Here is a 15791-nt window from a genome sequence, read left to right as displayed (position 1 = left end):
ACAAGAGATCTCCAAATCAATATGAGGAAAAAATTATGCATGCTGAAAGAGTGAGCTTCATCTCTCTTTTATCATCAGAATGCCATGGGTCTCTTTTTTATATCTTTTTTTTTCCCTTGGTGTGATCATTCAGAGAGGGACATTACACTTGCACCAATATTGACTCCTTTGAAAATCACATTATACATGATACAGGTGGGGTTGGCCATAAACATTGGTGGATGGCTTAACATTTTGTCTATACAGGTGGGGGGTTGAATACAAGCATTGGTTGATGGCTTAGCATTTTATGATTTTATCAATCTCCTGGGTGTGAATCAATGGCCTGATGGTAACATGATAGTTTTTTTAGTCATTTCTTTGTAGGAAATGGCTACTCTGACTATTAATTGTAGAATGGTCCATTAGTACCCTGATAGGTTTTTTGGGTCATTTTTTGGTAGGAAATCGTACTTGAACTATGAATATTTCAACGTTTTACAATAGTAGGTAATCAATTTTTATGAGCTGCAGGGACAACCACCAGTATTACTAACCATGAGGGCATCAAAAGCCTCAATCTATTTCAAACTTGTTCTAAGTTCTAACTGATAAACAAAAATATCATACCCACTTCTGGCAGTAACAAAAATATTCCAGCATCCAAAACATGGGAGTTCCACAAGGACAGGTACAGTCAACAAACTGGATAGGATTTTGAATAGTTGATTTGGCATGGCCTCACTGAGGCTTTGGCACTTTGATTAGTGCTACAACTTTTTCTATTGGCTAGGAGGTAAAAGTGGACTGCATTGAGGCATCTAAAAGTTTGATCTACGAGGTTTCATCATTCACATGTTGCTTGCCATACTTTGGGACATATCATATTGCTTTATAGATTAAGAGAAGTTTGGTATGAGAATATAGAAATTTGAATTAAAACTCTGTAAATGTTTCTTTGAATCCTGCATATTTTTTATTTTTATGCTTTTAGGTCATTTTGGATAGACCTATATAGTTATGTGATGAGAATTGAACTAAGGTGTATGTCTTAACATTTGATCTACCTAGCTAGTGAGTTTTGAACCAACATCCTATTGGTAACCTATTAGGGTTTTGAATTGGTAATCTTGCAGGGGAAAACCAAGGATTTTCCCTAATTAGTGCTACATCTCTAGTTAGGTTTGGTTTGGATGAGGAGTTAAAAAAGTCTACAATGAAGTATGTAAATGTTAGATTAATGTTTTATTAACTTAATATCATTCATGGGATTTTGGTCATAGGCATGGTTTTTTTCCTTTGTTGTTAAATAACCCTTTGTTAACTATTGGCTCTTCCTTTGGCTCAAATTCCATGACCAAGAAGTATATATTCTATAAATTCCACAGAAGGCTTGAACCTAACATCATTCATTGAGATACTCTACATCCTTGGGCACTCCATGTCACTTGGACTTCTATTGACCATGGATGCAGAAGTTAACTCTGTGGGCAACATTAGTGTAACAACATGTCTTATGAGTTTTGAACCTAGGTCTGAGCACAAAAAGTTCTTTAATCACTTGACCATGTGCTCAATAAATTAAGATTTGTTTGGTATTGAATATAGCAATTTGTAGTCCACTATTTCAAGGTTTTTAAAAGTGAGAAGTAATTAAAATATGACAGAATACTGCATTTTTTTAGATGCATCACATATTACTTCAAGGGACAACAAGTACATCATGGAGCACAGAGAGATACAACAATATAATGACAAGAATACAAGGGAATTATTGTCCTCATTAAGCCATAAATGCTAGCATATGAGTCTGTGCACTTGTAGGAAGGGACTAGAATGGAAAAAGTTGAATTTGTCTTGAACAAGTAAAACTAGTTCTTATTTAAAATGCCTCAATTCCCTAAAGCTAAGAGGGAATGGTTCTTCATGAAAAGTAGCCTTACACTGATAATTCTAATTTTCCACCAAATTTTTGGAACATGGGGATGCAGGAGTTGGGAAACACACTTGAGATTCATATGGAGACACCACCCATATTTTAGAGGGCCTCATGGGAGACAGGGGGGCATTTGTGCCCCTAGCATAGGAGACCCCACCTCTAAATGATTGTAACTAGGAAGGGACTCAAAAGGAAAAAATTGAATTTGGATTTAACACGTAAAACACTTTAGTTTCCCTGGGATAAGATGGGGTGCTTCCTCATGAGAAGAAACCTTACACTAATAATTCCAACTTTCCACTAAGATTTTGAATGTGGGGATGAAGGAGTTGGGAAATTCACTTTTAGGACATGAGGAGACACCCCTCAAATTTTAGGGAGCATCATGGGGGACAGGGGGATGTCGAGGTCCCTAAAATAGGGGACCCAGTCTTTAAGTGACCATAACCATCTTCTTGGATGTTAAATGTTGGATTATAGGTTTCACCTTGGATGTTAAATACTTAAAAAATAAACCATTGGCTGTGAAATATCATAAACAAAGGTTGTTGATAGTTAAACACAAGCTAACCTAGCACAATCCAAAATCAGAAAGATGAATCTGTTTGGTGGCTTGGTTGTAGCTTTCTACTGCCTCCTCTTGGTCGATCAGCTACAAACAACACCTTCTTCTTCCTTGGAAAATTGACTCTCTTTGCAAAGAGAAATTGAAAGTTGAAAGAGAATTGAATAGTAAGTGTAATGTCAAATAGATATGGAAGTGGTGTAGAGATACTAGGTTAGGTTAGGTGATTTAGGCTTTTTAAGCCTTTTTTCTCATTTTTTTTATGTTTAAAAACAAAAACATGTGGGATGTCTATAGGTCCCCGTTTTCAGGAGGGGGCACCCACAAGCCCAATATTTTGGGAAGTATCTATACACATTAGCAAAACATTTCACTGTGTGTTTCATGTATTTTTTTGCAAAAGAGAGGATTCAATGAAATGTTTTTCTAGGTGGCCCTAAGGCATATGGTCTTGAGGATGCAAGGAGCATGCCCCCAACCTTGGGAGTATGCCCCTGTGTAACACTGGATATTTCTATAGAAAACTAATAGAAGAGACTTGGGGAGTTGGACTCTGTATCATAACTATTTGCATCTATCCCTAATTGTCCACATGTGTTGAAGGAAAATACCTTTCTAACCAATTGGGAGGTTATAAATTGTTAAACTCAACTTGAAACCATGCCCAAAAAGTCATAGAAGACAGGCATCTGTGCTTTGGTTTAACCACTCAACCCATTGTTTAATAAATTAAGAAAAGTTAAGTATTGAATATAGCAATTTAAACTCCAGTATTTCAGTGTTTGTTTTAAGCCTAAATTATTTGAAATTTGACAGAGTTCTGCATTTTCTTTAAGAAATTCATCAAATACTACCACAACTAACAAAGAGTACATCATGGAGTAAAGAGAGCCACAATAATCTAATGAAAATAATACAAGGAAATTCTTGTGTACTTATTAAGCCAGAAATGCTAGAATATGAGTCTACCCCATGAGGAAGGGATTCAAAATATTTATGGTAAAAATTGAATTTGGATTTAACAAGGATGGTCAGTTTTCGTGTTTAATAAGCCTTCTCATGAACTAAGTGGAGATGGTTTCTCATAAAAAAGTAGCCTTACACTGATATTTCCACAGAAATCCAATAGGGGAGAGCAGAATTGTGTTCTGTAACTATTTGCAATTGTCCTTAATCGTTTAAGTGTCTTGAGGGAGAGTGTCATCTTTAAGAAATGCATCAAATACTACCACAACTAAAAAAGAGTACATCATGGAGAAAAGAGAGACACAAAAATCTAATGACAAGAATACAAGGAAATTCATATGTATTTATTTAGCAATAAATGCTAGAATATGAGTCTACCCCATGAGGAAGGGATTCAAAATATTTACGATAAAAACTAAATTTGGATTTAACAAGGATGGTCAATTTTCGTGTTTAAAAATCCTTCTCATGAACTAAGTGGGGATGGTTTCTCATGAAAATTAGCCTTACACTGATATTTCCATAGAAAGTTAATGGGTAGAGTGGAATTTTGTTCTTTAACTATTTACAATTGTCCCTAATTGTCTACGTGTCTTGAGGGAGAGTGTCATCTAAGAAATTGTGGTGGTAAAAAATTGGTAACCTCGCCTGAAATCATGCTTAAAAATCCTTTTACAAATTGGCATCTGCACTTTGGTTTAATCACCCAATGCATTGCTCAATAAATTAATATAAGTTCGGTATTGAATATAACAATGTGAACACTATTATTTCAGTGCTTCTTTTTAGCTTAATTCAAGTAAAATTTGACAGAGTCCTGTGTTTTTTTAGAAATGCATCATATGCTATTTTGTTAGTACATCATGGAAGAAAGGGAGCTACAACCATATAATGATAAAAATACAAGGAAATTACTAATATTGTCCTAATTAACCTCGAAGTGCTAGCATAGGATTTTGTGCCCTAATAGGAAGGGATTCATAATCTTTATGGAAAACAATGAATTTTCCCTTAACAAGCAAAACCATTTCTTGTTTGAAAATCCCCAATTCCCTTGAGCTTAAGAGGGGATGGTTCCTCAAGAAAAGTAGCCTTACATTGATATTTCCACAGAAAACCAATAACAAAGAGTTGTATTGTCTGCCATAAATATTTGTAACTGTCCGTATTCATCCAAGTGTCTTGAAGGGGAGTATATTTCCAAGAAACTGGGGTGGTAAGAAAATAGTTAAACTCAACTTCAAATCATGCCCCAAGTGTCTTGGCAGATGGGCGCCTATGCTTTGGTTTAACCACTTCACCCATTGCTTAATAAATTAGATAACTTCAGTATTCAATATAGCAATTTGAACCTCACTATTTCCATGTTCTGTTTAAGCTAAAGTCAATAAAATTTGAAAGTGGCATACATTTGTTTTAGAGTACATCGTGGAATAAAGAGAGCTATAACAATCTAAAGGCAATAATACAAGGATTTTCCCATCTTAATTAAGCTAGAAATATTAGCATAGGAGTTTATGCCCCAATAGGAAGCAATTCAAAATCATTTTGGAATAAACTGAATTTTCTTTAACAAGAAAAGCCGGTTCTTGCTGAAAATGATTCAAGTCCCCTAAGCTAAGAGGGAATGTTACCACATGAGAAAGTAACCTTACATTGATATTTCCACATAAGGCCAGTGGCAGAGAGCAGAACTGTGGGCCATAAGTATTTGCACTTGTCTCTAATTGTTCAAGTTTCCTGAAGGAAACTACTTTTCAAAAAATTGGGGTGGTAAAAAAATTTAAACTCTTAGCTTGGAACCAAGCCCAGAAAGTATTGGCAGACAAGGATTTATGTATGTATGTATGTATGAATTTTTTGCATGTACATATCCTTAAGGCTTTCTCTTGGCCATGCCAAATAATATTCCCACACCTATCATAATAGAGTCAATGATTTATGTAGACTAAGAAATCAAATCACTACATGGAGGGGGTCCCTTGACCCATAAACTAGGGGGTTTCATATGTCCAATTTAGTGTTTGGCTATTAATAGATCCCAGAAAGTCGGAAAAAAATTCAATGTTATATGATTATAAGTAAATACAAACATAATGATTCTTGAAAAACATAGTTTGCTACCAGCCCTTGCAAACATTGGTTAATACAAACAATTTAGACTCTTCTTTACAAAATATTGGTTAATGTTGAAAAGTTTGGTCAATTGGAGAATTCACTTGCTAAGAAACTAGGTAAGAAACAACCTTCTGGTGATAAATAACTTGTAAAGTTTTTCTAATATAGTCCCCACTATTTGGCAGTTTCCAGCATAGTGAATAACTAATACCAGGCTACTATGTTAGGTTAAATCCTAATTATTTTCATTATAACTTTTTAATGGGCTTCAACACAATGTATTGTTGAAAGTTACCTTGTCACCAAGAGGGTTTTCAAAACCATGTTTTCCTTTTCTTGGGCTTTTTCATATTATCAGCCTGTTTCGATTTAGCATTTTTTGTATGCATAAAGTTGTTTCCGTTCATCTTTGTTGACTTGGGCCTCTGTCATTTGTTCCTAAAAAGAATTGGGACATGCCTAGAAATGTACCAAAGCAAGCATTCCTAACATTTAACATTTTCTTTTTCTAGAGTGCTTCCTATATTCAGGTTGCATTGAGGTGAATGTTAGTTAATTGTTAGGCAGAGGAGGATTAGAGAGAATTATTAGATATCGCTCAAGATTGGCCAAAATCTAGTTGATCATAAAAATATAAACTAATTATATTTAAACATTAATCTGGAATTGCATGCCAATAGAGGAGCTCCCCTAAAAATATATATTTTTGGGTGGTTTTCTGTGTTTATTTTTGATAGGTTTTGGCACACAGTTTTCAATTTTAATGGTTTTGTGGTGCATGGTTGTTTAACCCATTGGTTTTGTAGTTTTTGTTAAGGAGATACATTGTATTCTAATCGAGGGTAAATGGATTTGCGGTTTATGGATTCTGCAGGATACATATATTGTATTTTGTGTGTGTGTGTCTTAATTGTTAATTGTATTTCTTCTTCCATGTATTGATGATTTTCTCAAGCATTTTGATGGAGGTATTTACTTTCTTTGAAGCTAGCCTCAGGCTATGGAAAATATATATTTCTTTGGTAGATGCTACCAAGATTGATTTTCCCACTACTCCCAAGAATAATGGGAGACCTGATCAAGGTTGGCTCTATATTCGTTTAACTCAATAACATACTTACATAGCTTCTTGGGGCAAGCATTTGCATGTACTTTTCCAAGTCTTGCAATAATTATGGTAATATAAATTAAATTTTAGGAAAATATATTGTCTGAAGGGTGACCAAATTAAAGTATTTCGAATCTGTTATTTCAAAACATGGAAGGCATATGGATCCTCCCAATATCAAGGTAGTTTCAGAGTTCACAATGCCAATTTTGGTAAAATTTTCACAATGGTTTCTTAATGTGTGGGCCATTGATATGAAAAGCATGCCTAACTATGCCTCTATCTAATCTCCTTTGCACAATTACTTGTTTAAGAAAACTCATTCTCCTAGTTGTGGCCTTCACCAAATTAAGCTTTCTTTGTCTTGGACTCTTGTTATATCCTCTTGACCATTTGATCATTACATTTCTCTGTTTACAAAAATTATTTTATATATGGCCTTGTACATGTGAATTATTATCCTTATGCATCACATGGCTACCTTCATATACGCTACACTTACAAATGTACACAACATAATGGACAAGAAACAATGTCATTGTAACCATCAAAACTCAAAACTTCCTATGTTGGCATCCAAGTCAAGAAAGCATAGTCTTACAAGTGTGAAGCAAGTACATCTCTTACTCATCTTTTTTGGAAGAACAAACATATTCACTCTCATTGGTAGAAGTGTTATCTATTTATTTGGTTGAAAGGATATATATTCTACAACATAAAGGGATGCCCTATGTGTAAATGCAACCTAATTGATAAGATGATGAAAAATCAGTTAGAGACATTGGAACCAACATGTTCCACAACATGGAGGACAGGAGGACAAATTTTTTTTCAGACAAAGCTAACTTAGAGGACAAAGTCTCATTAGTATAAGCTTATTTGCTACAGTCCTAGGAACTATTTCCAACAAAAAATATTGAGAACAATTTCCAGTAAAGTTCAAAAGATAGTGTTTATAATGCTTTCCCTAGAAGCATTTAGGAACAACTACTAGTCAATATTGTTAAAAACAACTCTAGATGTACCATCTTGAATGCTTTTGATTTCATGGTATGGGAAAGTAGTTTAGACATGATATCATTTTTCTAAGGTGAAATGGAATATAAATAATAAAATCAAGCAATATTACAAGAGTCATCAAATCACTTGTTTAATAGAAAGTATGGAATCATATTTCAAAGTGAGAGATATAATAAAGTCATATGTTAGGATCATTTCTTGTGGACTTATTCCAGAAGTCACAAGAGTGCATCCTAAGAAAAAAGTGATTGAGTCATTTATGTTTTACTCATTATAAATTAACTAAAAATTTAAACACTATAAGAAAAAATAAAAAAACATTTGAACAAGCTATGAAGGTTGCTTGACTCACTTGACAACCAATGACATCTTTAGTTCTTGTTAAAGATTTCTGATGTTGGGTAGTTCGAAAATGAGCATTTTTTTCATGGGAAAACTTTGGTGACAAAATGTGGCACTCTTTTGTGGACATAGACCCATATTATTTACCTGTTGCAATGATTGCCTTGAAGCCTACTATAAAAGTAATAGAAACCATGTTGAAAATTGAAAGTATTTTGAATAACATAATCTCAAATCAAAAAGTTAAAAATTACCATATTGGTGTATTCTGGAATTCTCAGGTTTCTTTAAATCATTAAATTGATTAAAAATTGACAAAATCATAAGAAGAAATAACAATGTTTAAGATCTAAGCCAGCTATTAATGTTGCTTGACTCACCTGGCAACCAACAATGTCCTTGGTGCTTTTCAGAGATTCCTGATGTTTGTCAACTTGCCTTAATTGCTACAAACAAGAGCTTTTGGGAATAAGAAAGATGAAAGTTACATCAAGAGATGTTAGGCTAGAGTATGAGCATTGAGATTCCTCCACCACCTTCTAAACATCATGCCTAAGAATTTTCTAGCAAGATTCATAAAAGTCAATTTTGAAGTCGTCGAGACCCAGGGACTTGTATTTAGGCATATTTGTGACAACTACTTCCACTTCATGCATGGTGATTTTCTTTAGGAGGAGATCATTGTGCTCATTGGTTACAAGTTTTGGAATGTGCTTTGTTATTTTTATTATAGAAGGTCTTATGTTCAAAACAATTTTCATGAGTATGGCTTGGAAATGATTCATTATTTACTAAGATGTGTCATTTTGGTTTTCTACCTTTTGTTGATTGGATGTTTTGATGCTTGAAATCATGTTACTTTTCTTGTGATTAATCATATATCTATGGAAGAATTTAGAGTTTTTTTCCCTTCCTTTAGCCATTGAACTCCATATTTTTGTTTCCAAAAGATTTCCTCTTGCTTCATTCTTTCCTCTAGCTGGAGGTGAGTATTACCATATTAATGTTTTAATTATTTAAACCATCCGTCTAATATTATTGTTTGTTGGATAATGGTCATCTCTTATTCTAGCTTTAGTTTTTCTTTGTGGATGTCGCCAAAATATTTAGCATTACATTAATTGATTTTTGATTTAAGATATTTTAGATGTTACTCGAAGAAATCCATGAGGGTTCTAGGAATTTGGTCTGATTCTCTCCACCATTTTTCCACCTTAGGGAGGAAATATGGATGCATTAACTAGACAGCCTCGAATATGAGCGACATTCCCAGGACTGTCAATCCAGTGCAAAGAGAGTTCTATAGGCCAATGGTTTGAACTATAGCAGGGGAGAATCAAAGATCTAAAGTTTATGCCTGAAATAAAGAGAGACTACATAATGAGGAACCAGTAAAGTCTTGAAGCAATTTTTGAGGTGTCCCCTCACTTGTTATTCAAAGTGTAGAAGCCATTATGAGTGCCCAAATCTATAAGTTTTGAGTCGTTGATAAACTCCTAGTAAAGAGGGTCTACTTCATCGACCCTGTGAAACTTGCCTTTCTTTTTATTGACATTCTTTATCAGTTGAAATCCCCACCTGTTATCAATAAACTTTCCCCTATAAGCCTTGAAACTTTATGGATATTTTGAAGAAAAAAATTCTTGTCAAAAGGATAATGGGGCCATATATACATTGGTTATAAAGCTTGAAAAGGTTTAGCCAATGGGCTGCAACTTAGTAGTTAGGATTCTAGGTAGAGAAAAGGAATCCTAGAGAGTGACTAAGGAGGGATTCCATATGATAGAAATGCCTCTTGATGCTCCTTGAGCAAACTGGGATAAATAATCACAATTTATCTAGACATGCTTTAGAAGCTTACCGAGATACTTAATGGAGCATTTGGTTCCCTGAATCATCATGATATCTGGTTATTCTTGCGTATTTTAATTTTTAGGAGTCTTTAACTAGATTTCCCATTAAGACCGCTATTGTTCCATGATATGACCTTCATTGACGACATTGAGAGGAGGGTTGAAAGATAACATCTATTGGTGACACTCTGTCAGTATTCACCAAGTAATCACCTTGGTCCTGTCGTAATTGGCTATTATTTTTTTGATCTTTCTTCTTTGTTTCTTTTGGAATGTTCAATTAATCTCTTGGAGCATTTCCTTTAATTCCATGAGAGGAAAAAGAAGAGTTGTGTGTAGGGGTCTTACATAGTTCTTGAGCGTGATAAATAATTTGATCTTGATTCTAAAGGTATGCTTCGGTAATGTTTTGTACTTGATCCTATGGGATAGTTGTTGGATCTATGTTTCTCCATTCCTTTGCTAGGGATTGCAAATCAATGTTTTGTAGTTTCATTGCCTCAAAGTTCTCTAGATTAGAAAACTCTTGGGTATTGTCCTTCATCTCTAGATATTCTTGGTAATCATGTCCAGTCTATTGTCCTTGTGTAGCCTTGCTTGTTTTGGTTATTATTAACTTGTTTGCCCACTATTTACCATCTTATGCCTTTTTTCTCCCCTTGTTATCTCATTTTCTTCTAGCTATTGGAGAACCGTGTACAGGTTTTTGCCTGTTGCATTTTTAGAAGCTAAATCCCTTTATCCCCTTTTATCTGTCTTCCTTCTATTGGTGATCATGGTAAATCCATCTGGATTCGAGGACAGACTTGTTTGCACATTTTTCTAAACTTGGTTTGGTGGGCACTCTCTGAGAAAATGGTTGTATATGTGGAATTTTCGACATCTGAAGGGGATTTGCTCATAATTTATTAGTGGTTCCCATAGTTCGCCTTCATTACTCAGTTGAATGCTAGTTAGGAGGGGGTTTGATATATCTAGGTAAGCACAAAGGCGAGCATAAGAAGTGTATTGACCTTGCTATGTGGTATCCAAGATCATAATAAAAAGCCCTATAATATTGTCAATGCTTTTAAGGATGTTAGGATCCCAAAACTCCTGAGGGAGTGAATAAAGACTGATCCAAACTGGAGCCAAAGAGAAGTATTCTCTATTGGGGTTAAGTATCTGAACTCATGGTTTCATGAATAAACCAAATGAATCCATGAAATATGGTCCTCCCTAGAATATACAATCTCTATCTTCTATATTGTTGAATATGGTCATGAAGAAACCCTTGGAATCCAACTTGAGGTCAAGATCCCCTTTAAGTGTCAATTTCTTTTGGATCAAGTTGAGCAATTTTTATTTCAAGGGCCAGAGACCTACAAATTTACATATTACATCCTACTTTCACCTATATTCAAAATTTTCCCCTATTTTTTATATAGGGATTTCTAGAAGGGGTGTTTTAATTGTATGAGGAAGACAAGAACCACTTCCTTTTAGATTTTTCATTGTTGGAGTAGTGGATGTAGGAGTTGCAGCATCGCTGGGTATTGAACTAGATGAATTCACCTCTACCTAAGATTGGGATTTATGGGCTAAAGTATTATTGGATTTGCATGGGGTAAATTGATTAGCTTTTCTAGCAACGACATTTCTATATGAGAGCCCTCCGCCCCCTCCATGGGGCACCATTAAAAATCAATAAATAGAAGCCTAAAAAAACCCTAGAAATAGAAAAGTTGCTAAACCACTATTTAAATTTCTATTATTTTTAAATAGTTGATTATATTTCTGAGTTTAGACTTCTGTGATCCATAATGTTTAGAAGATATTTTTTCGAAGAGATCACATCGAATGATTTCTTGGAGCCAATGTTTTGAACCCTCTACTGCAGGGCAAAGGTGGAGTATTTGATCCAATATATATATATATATATATATATATATATATATATATATATATATCCAATAATAATAATAATATCCATTTTTAAGGTCACAACTAAGCCAGACACCAAGTTGTGGGACAAGGGACCTACCTCCGCACAACGATTTAACTGCTAAGTCTATGAAGGCGTACATACTCTACCCACCTCTAGTTTTGAACCTGTGACCTCTTAGGAGAAAACACATGCTCTTAACCATTAGGCACTCACGCTATATATATGTGTAGATGCTTAAGAGAACAAATTGATTTGTTAGAAAATCAAAAATTAAAATTTTTTGAAACATTACAAAGTCAAAGTAAAATTAAAAAATTGATTATATTGTTTTATTGAGATTTTTTTGATTTCTATTAATTTTTAATAATGAATCATATTGAAATATAAAATAATAATAATAAGAATAATAAGTTTCGTCTGCTTTTGGATAAGAAAATTGAATATTCGGCCTGGAGTATGCCGTAAAACTGCTTCTGCTTGGCTAAGAGCTCGTCTTCCTCGGACGTAAGGAAACAGGTTAACGGCCCAAGACCCAGAGGCATCTGGCAGGAGTGATGAGCCTGCTCCCTTACGGACCACCAGCGGGTTATTTCAGGTGGCGTGGTTTTCCTATCTAACTGTGATGAGTCAAACCGACATTCGCGGATAGCAGCCAGAGATGGCTGTCCTCACTGTTGGTTTTGACACCTGAGTTGATAGGTTTTTCCACCTAGGTGAAAAAAAAAAAAAAAAAAATTGAATATATGAGATTTGAAGTTAGACTTCATCCAAAGTAAACCCACACAAACCCTACGATGTAGGGCTAACCCTATGATGTAGAGCTAGTAAGTATATTTACGAAATTGATCTGTGAAAAGTTTGATCAAAATTACGTATGGTTGTATACGTACACGTTAAATCCCTAAACAACAGTCACCCGCCCATAAAATAAAATGTTCACTTCGCCTCTCCACTCAAGTTTCCACGCGTTTTATATTAAGTGATAGTGACAGCCATCCATTGTGCCACCCCAAGCTTGTCTCTACTCAAGTTTCCACGCGTTTTACATTCAAGTGGTAGTGACAGCCATCAATTGTGCCACCCCAACCTTGTCTTCACTCAAGTTTCTAGGCGTTTTACATTCAGGTGGTAGTGACAGCCATCAATTGTGCCACGGTGCCAACTCAACCTTGTTCTTTGCGTGTCAATCAATATACCGTGAAAGGAAAAAGCACAGAACGCATGCAGAGTATAATTCCACGGCAACCACCGTCCGTTCAGACGTGAAGAAGACGTTCAGAGTCAAGAATTAGATACCACTAACGGACAAGATGATCAAACAGCGGTATTCGGCCCCTCGAAAAACAAAAACCAATGTCCGCCCTTTGAGAGTGAGTATACGGTTTACTTTTATTGTGGTTCATCGATGTATTCCAACTTCCAAGTTCCCACCATCGTTCACACAACTGTTACTCCCCGACAAAAAATAGTTCTTTTTGGACTAATTGGTCCACGTTTATTGTCCCACCATTTACCGACAAGCTCTTAAAAAATGGATACCTTTGCTTTTTGGGAGTAGTTGGTTCTCTTTTTTCGTCCCATCGCCCAATCAATATTCCACTTCGCCTTCTCCAATCAAGTTTATCATTGATTAAACCGTCACTCGCGCATTAGTCTAAATAGGTGGAGTAGTTGCCTGGAAAATTATGGAAATTCTGATTATATTTAGAGAAAATTTTATAAAGATTTTTGTAAATCTAAATTATAGTTGTAAAATTTTAAAATTTTAGGTGTCCTCAACATTTTTAATGGTGCTGAATCCATTTCCACAATTAAAAACACAATTCAAACACTACCTCCACAATATTTTTTGAATTTTTTTGCCCAAAATCCAACCACTTTTGACCATCCCAAAAATTCCTCAACCTAATTAAACAACTCCTAAAATAAAATATTCTTAGCCTCTCTAGTGAGTGAAAATTCCACGAGTTTTACCTTCAACCTTCAAAGTGGCAGTGACAACGACAACCATCAATTGTGCGGCTTCTCTCTTTGCGTATCGGTCTATACACGCACCGTGACACCGTGAAAAGTAAAATGTAGAGAATGCATGCGGACCATAATTCCACCACCGTCCATTTAGAAACCAAGACACTCGGAGTCTTTACACGAGTCCCGGATGATTGTTATACTCCTACTTAAAATTTAACCGAGTTATTTTTAGTGTTATTTTTTGAAAAATTTTAGGTGGATTTTTTACATTTAATCTGTATGAATTTATTGAAATCACAAGTTTGATAGGTAATTCCTGCATATTAGAAGTGTCTTAGGGGTTTTTCAGGGTGCTAAATCTATATATAGTTAAAAAAACTAGTTCAAATAACACAAATCAAGATTTCTTTTTTCAACAGAAAAAAGCATGATGTAATTATATTAAGATGATATAATTTGTCGAGATACAGTTATCTCCGTGGAGACATAAAACTGAAGGCCGTTCCCTCATAACAGAATACCTGCTGCTGTTACAACATCATACCAATGAGAGATGTATTTGCCGGATTGTAAACATATTGGGAGTAATGCAAATGAGCCGTAAGAGTGGCGATAAGAGACAGCCTGATAAAAAGTATGAGCTACGCCGAGGTGGGCACAAATCCTGTAATGGAGACCAAGATTGATTGTTCAAATAACACAAATCAAGATTTCACCACAAATGTTTTCGCCCACAAGTATCTTAGGATTGATTTCAACAACAAACTTAATTGGGAGGATTGCAGAAAGAAGAAAATTTTAGGAGGGTGGAAAACATTATATGCTCTTCAAAACAGATGTAGAAATGCATAGTTATGGGATTGGAAAACGATTAAAGTGATTTTTGAACTCTAGTTTGTCCAATGATGCTTTATGGGTGTGAATTGTTGGGTGTGAATTGTGGGCTAGCAGCGTCCCGTTTCAAAATGGAAACAAAATGACAAAATCCAAAAGTGTTTGATCATGGGCTAGTTCAAAATAAAAAGTTGGGTACCTAATGTTGAGTGAAACTGGAGCAACTCCCATCCAAGCAATTGCTATGGTGTCCCGTTTCAAAATAGAAACAAAATGACAAAATCCAAAAGTCTTTGATCATGGGCTAGTTCAAAATAAAAAGTTGGGTACCTAATGTTGAGTGAAACTAGAGCAACTCCCATCCAAGCAATTGCTATGGTGCGGCTCATAAGATGTCTAAAAAGAATTGAGCAAATGAGGGTAGGTAGATGGCCTAATGTTATTTTCAATGAAGGCATGAGTGAAAGAAAGAAAACATGGATGAAACAAAACTACACATAGATGCAAAAAATGAAATATCTACCTCAATGTCTATCCCACAAATAGCAAGGAGCTAAAGAATTTTGTTATGGAGAAGTTTCATAAAAGAGTATGGGAAAAAAGTCGAGTACAAAGAAGAAGTACTACATTGAGGAATTCAACTCTACCTGTGAACTACAACAAAAAGAGTTAATTGGAGCTAACATTCCGTGGAGGGAAAATGTTCTAATTGCTCAATTAAGAACCAACTGGGATCAACTTCGGTGTGAAACAGGATAGTGGAAAAAGCCTAAAAAAGCTTGGGAAGAACGCATGTGTATATTTTGCATGTCTGTGCGATAGTAGAATTCGAAAAACATTTCATTTTGAAATGTGATGCATTCGAAGACATTACATAAAATTATGGAAATATGTTAGCATCAAATTATTGACATTATCTTTTCAGCTAAAAAATAATTAGAAAATTAAACTACTACATTAAAAATTTAAATTACAAAAACTAAAAATAAAAAACTAATAAACTATTTTTTTTTAACCTCATGGAGGTTAAAAAATAATCATTTCATTTGGAAGATTCAATGGTGCATGGCCTACACAGCCAAATAGATTGACTAGAAGTTGTTGACGGTCAGCATATAGTGGTCCATATCGGACTTGGTGTTGTTAATTATAAAGAATAAGAAGGGGCA

The sequence above is a fragment of the Pinus tabuliformis genome, chromosome 4_2 (assembly GCF_031772625.1).
Source record: "Pinus tabuliformis cultivar Carrire ecotype Pingquan chromosome 4_2, CPIR1, whole genome shotgun sequence".
Classification (NCBI taxonomy): Eukaryota; Viridiplantae; Streptophyta; class Pinopsida; order Pinales; family Pinaceae; genus Pinus; species Pinus tabuliformis.
Note: the sequence above shows the minus strand (reverse complement) of the source record.